Consider the following 5,985-nt stretch of genomic DNA (forward strand, 5'->3'; position numbering starts at 1 on the left):
TTAGCTTCTTTTATTTGGTCAGGGTTAATGTTATGATTATGAATACATACTTGTTGAAAATTATCCCAGCGAACCATGTTATATAACATATCTGTATATGCTACAGTATAGAAAATTTCATGTAATACTGCTTGTATAGATAATTGTAACATACTGGTACAGCTCTACTTCAGCATCAATCAACTGGATCAGATACGTATGATATACAGCGCAATGTTACATTGCTGTAATGTAAGATATATAGATATGTTATATAAAATTCTTTTTATTTCTTGCATAATATAAACGTATATGTTCTAGCTTCTTGTAAGGGAATTGTAATATAGGTATACGTGCGTGTGTGTTTGCATTTAAAGATTACAAAAATAAATGAGTCAATTCTATAAATTGGAAAAGTTGAGAAAACCGCCTAAAAAATTATCAGCACCATTCTAAATTTTTATATAATTTTCCTCCACTATTCTAATCTAAAATTGACTCATTTATTTCTGAAGAAACAAATGAATTATATGTATCAATTTTTTTATTTTTCGGAAAACTAATTAATTATTACATTTTAAAGTGTCTTAAAACAGTATATATATATGTGAGACAAATGAAATTTGTAAATATAATAATTAATGTAATACTATTTGTTTTGAAGAAACTATGAAAATGCATACGAAATTATATGAAAATCGCTTATGTGTTAGTTATATGAAAACATAACATTTTTTAATATAATAGTCATTTTTAAAGAAATTATAACATTGATTTAAAACAGTTATCACTCCAGGTAGGTACTGCACTAGTCAGACATGTGGTAAGTTTGAAATAAATGATTTCCTGTTTTCCATTTAAATAATTAATTCAGAAATATCAAATAGTCCAAACACAATGTATAACAAAATTTGTCACTTTTATTCTCGCATCAAATGTCAATTTGTCATCTATATTTATTCATTCTCTTTTAGAACTTAGTTTTTCTCTTCAAAAATTTGTAGTTTTTAAAAGTCATTTTAATCTTTAATATATGTACTCTACAAACTCACTGTTTCGATTTTTCGATTATTTTACGAAAACAAATAAAACTGTTATTTTTCCATTTAATTAACTATACTAAACAAAAAGTAATACAGACTGGTAATTACGTTGAACATTACTTTAAAAAATTGAAACAGTGAATTTGTGTAGTATATATTAAAGATTAAAATGACTTTTAAAAAACTACGAATTTTTGAAGAGAAAAACTCAGTTCTAACAGAGACTGAATAAATACATACAAAGATTGGCATCCAATGCGAATATAAAATTACAATTTTTACTGTACATTATGTTTCGACTATACTTCTTGATATTTCTGAATTAATTAACAGACAAATAGGAATTCATTTATTTCAAATCTAAGAAATGTTTGGTTAGTGTAATAGATATCTATGGTGATAACTACTTTAATTTCTTAAAACTTCAGTTTGGTTCAACATTTACATTAATATAAAACTATTAAATAAATATATATAAAATAATTGCACTGTGTACGCTCTAATCAGGGGCTGAATTCTTCTTATTTTCCCGACTATATCGCAACTTACTTAATCTTAACCATTCACTTGCAACGGATTCAAATTCGCTGTCATCCACCCCTTTGGTTCGCATAATACCTGTAAGTCAGGAAAATTGTTATTATTACAAATTACTTTATCAGTTATTACGGTAAGTCAAAGAAATAATTAAAAATGCTAATAATTCTTACCTTTTAAAATACGTATACATTTTAAATTCGAAACACGAATATTCCCTCCGCGTCCGCACCAAGAACATTTAATCCCAAATTGATTGGTGAATAAATGGGCCATACATCGTTGCACTACATTTTTATTATTTTTTCCTCCAATAAGTTTCATAAAATCGACCTTAAACGAATACAACTAATCAGAATAAATGCTTTACCTCGTTGATTTTAACAAATTAATAATGCATTTAATATTGTATTACAAAAAGTTTTCTTACAAAACTCGCTTTATTTTCATCTAATTCGATGATATTATCAAAAGCTTTCAAATTTTCCAGTGAATCTAAAGGTAATATATCATCGAATACATTCGTAGTATTCGTAGATTGTACAAGGCGTCTTTCTAAGTTTTTCAACCTTTTATCAATACTTTTGACATACTGGAGCGACTCCACAGATATCTGTACTAATTTATCTGTATTCGATTAAAAAATTATTTGAATTTTAATTATACAATTTTCATAAAGTATATTATAAAGATAATGTAAGGTTCATACCAATGTCGGCAGCTGTAACTATTGAAGTTATGGAAGTAACTTGAGGTGGATTAGATGTAATTGGTAAACCTGAAATAAAAAACTATTATATGTCTATTGAACACAATTTAAAACTAAATTATACAATATATATGTATTTATTCTGAAATAATAAATAGAATTTTTTAGCCCTTTCGGCTCGGCTGCTCTATGCCAGATGTACATTGTATAAATGTATCAATTTTTCGCAAAATAAAACGTCAATTAAAAGGAAAAATGCTCGTCTTCAAAGGACCAAAGTATTATGGTAGCAATAGTAAGTTTGATTAAATAAACTAATATTTAAAAGGCCTATGCCGCATGGATAATTAAAATAGTATAATACATTGGTCAAATACTATCCTTTTAGAAGGATGCTCGAAGCGAAAATCTAAAATATCACAAAAAATAAAATCCTTACTTTGCGCATTCAAATGATTAACCTCTTCATTGAAATGTAGCTCATCGCTACACGAACTAAATCGTGAAATAATAATGTCTGATTCCTCGTTTTCATTGGTAACAACTGTTTTTGGTTTTTTAGGTGCGACAAGGCATGGCGGAGGAGACACTAAAAAAAACATAATAAATTTTATTAGGAAATAACCAAATCACATTGCTTAAAATTGTATATAGAGCAGTAGTGATATCCAGCAGATATATAGATCTGTTTAGAAAGCATTACATGTCATTATTATTGTTATAAATCCTGAAGTTTTTTCAATCATGTAAGATTCTTAAAATACAATTTGTGTATAATTTAGAAAATATTACCGTCTGTTAAAAGCAAAAGGAACTGCAAAAAAATTACTTCAAATTTTAAATAAAACCTGGCAAGCGTTTTGTTTATTTTATTTGTCATAAAAAATAACCCTTAGAATTGCATGAGAAAAAGTAACTGCATTAATTTTTGAAGAATACTGCTATTACAAAATTCTTTGGCTTGTAAAATGCTGATGTGAATTTTAGAAGAAATTAGAGAAGGGAAATACTTGTTTGACTTCTTTAAAATATAAAAAAACATTATCATAGTTTTGCTCTGTTGCTTATACAGGATAACATGATTTTCAAAATTATTGAAATCGTTGAATTCAATGAAGCTGATATGAATCAAGAGATCAAAAGTCTGTTAGCTAAAAATTTCGATAATGATACATATACACACATTTACATTATTGTCAGATATCAAGTGCTACAATCTAATACAAAAACAGAGTGGTCTACACGTAACTCGATGAATGAGAATAACTTTGAAAATATATATTGATAAAAGAGTTTATATAATAGTTGCATAACTTGATGCGGTACATAAGGTAACACATACATAGTTTTCATAACTCAAGGCGTCAAGTCATGTAAATATTAACCCATTAACGTCCAAAATGTCAAAATTTCTTGCACGTTTTCAAAGTGATTTTTTCCTATGTAATTGGCGTTGAAAAAATTCTTGAACCACATATTCTGATGTAAAATTGCATGCTCTTTCAGAATCCGTTGCCAGAATCATGATAAAAATCACAGGAAAAGAGATATGCTCGATTGAAACATAAAAAACACCTAAATTTTCGAAAAAAAAAAATTTTTAGGATTTTTTTTCGAAGTGTTACGGTGAAGATATCACCTTGCGACCGTGATCAAAGGTGATCATGGGAGTTGAAGTTTAACAGGGAATTTTTTTGTTGACCTTGAACCATCGCTTCTTTACAAAATGGCGGAAAAAACGAATTTTTTTTTTTTCAATCTTCATCAACTTTTTTCTCGAAATCTATGGTCTTTAGAAAAAAATTCATAAAAACAAAAATGCCTTAGAATCGCTCGAGGAACATTCTCAAATTTTTTCAGAATTTTTTGAGACAATTTTTGATTTTCCGGGAAACTTGTGAAATGGAATCTTATGAATTTTATTCTAAAGTCCATAGATTTCGAGAAAAAAATTGATAAAGTTGAAAAAATAAAAATTCGTTTCGGCCGCTATGTTCTAAAAACCTATTGGTAAAAAACGATTTCTGTACAAATTTTAGGAAGATTTTTTTACTCTTAGCGTTACCCAGAGACTACGGCGTGGACGTGGTAAAATTCTGTCTCCTTTGGGGTGCTTTTTTCCCGTGAGTCCCCTTGCCTCTCACGTCTCGGGGTGCTTGTTTTCCGTGAGTCCCCTTGCCTCTCACTTATTCATACTTTTAGGTGTGCTTTTTTAGCGAACATTTATTGCAAATAATTAAATTACATGTTTTGCAGAAAATTCTTGTTCTTATTGGACAGTTTCCATTCGAACAAATCCTCAATTTGTCACTATTAGATCGTCCATGTGCTTTACTTTTGCGACTACTTTTTTGTAAGTAGTATTTGGCAATCGAAATAGTGAACTCTTTTATTCCAACTTTTTTCTTTCCATCGTTAGCAGCATTGAAAATTACAAGAGAATTAGTAATAGACGCCTGTATAAGTCTCATAAAAACTACCCATGTCCATTTTTTTGATCGTATACTTGGGAGTATGTCATTGCAATATCCGTCATGCAGGTCAACACCTCCCATGAATTTGTTATATAGGTGAAAAGCTTGCGGAAAAGGTATTTCAATTTTAGATTTAGCCTCTGCGATGTATCTTTTTGAAATAGATAGAGGATTGACACCTGCTGCAGTTGAAGCTATTGAGACGGGCTTCGAATCCATGATAGTAATGAAATTTATGCCACTGTTTACGTCGTGCTTCACCACATATATCCCTCTTGGAGTTTTCTTATCAAGCACATTTTTTTCTTTGACTCGATTATCTCTGATAGTACCAGTGCATTTCAAACGCAATTTCTTCAAATGTAATACCAAATCCATGTTCGTGAAGAAGTTGTCAAAGTACAGATGAAATTGAGAAATTTTGTTATAACTTATTATTTGAAAAAATGGTTGTAATAAATATAATACTACTCGTGAACCTAAAGCACATTTAGATAACTTATCTCCAATTTGAGAATTCTTGCCGCGATAAAGATCCAAATTCAGTAGATAGCCGTCCGAAGTACACAAGCCCCAAAATTTCAAACCAAATCTTATCGGTTTTCCTTGAATAAATTGTTTCAAAACAGTTTTTGCATAGGATTTGGCCATCATCTCATCAACGGATAGAGCAGTTCTCCATATTCCGAATTTCATGATGTTATTTTGAAAAAGTTTCAGTAGAGAACGAACGCGCCATCCTCGATCATTTGAATCTTTGTCTTTGTTTTTTGAAAACTTCAATTTAGATTTTGTGATTTCAAATTGTTGGCGAGACATTGCAGAAGAAACTACTTCATTAGATAAATACGGATCAGATGACCAGTAATCTCTCTGTGATTTTCTGGGATTGAATGTAGAAAAAATAACTATTCCAATAAAAGTATCAAGATCTTTCAATTTCAGATCATAACCATTGTCTTTACACGCATCAATAATATATTTTTTCATTTCAATAGAAAAAAAGTTTTCAAACAATTGAAAAGGTTCGCTCCTACGTATTTTCTTTTTTTGCGATTCGGACAATAATACTTTATCTTCACAAGAATCAGGGTGTAACTTTTCACCCTCAATCCAAGTGAATTCATGACCTTTTTCAAGTTTATCTTGTTTTTCAGAATAATTTGCACGAGCTTTATTGTAAGTGATATTGGGTATTTCATGTTCGCAATCTGAATCAAAATCGGAACCAGAATCATCGGAA

This window comes from Prorops nasuta, unplaced genomic scaffold, assembly GCF_024137725.1.
Source record: "Prorops nasuta isolate Cenicafe-Biocafe unplaced genomic scaffold, Cenicafe_Pnas_1.2 PNAS00007, whole genome shotgun sequence".
Classification (NCBI taxonomy): domain Eukaryota; kingdom Metazoa; phylum Arthropoda; class Insecta; order Hymenoptera; family Bethylidae; genus Prorops; species Prorops nasuta.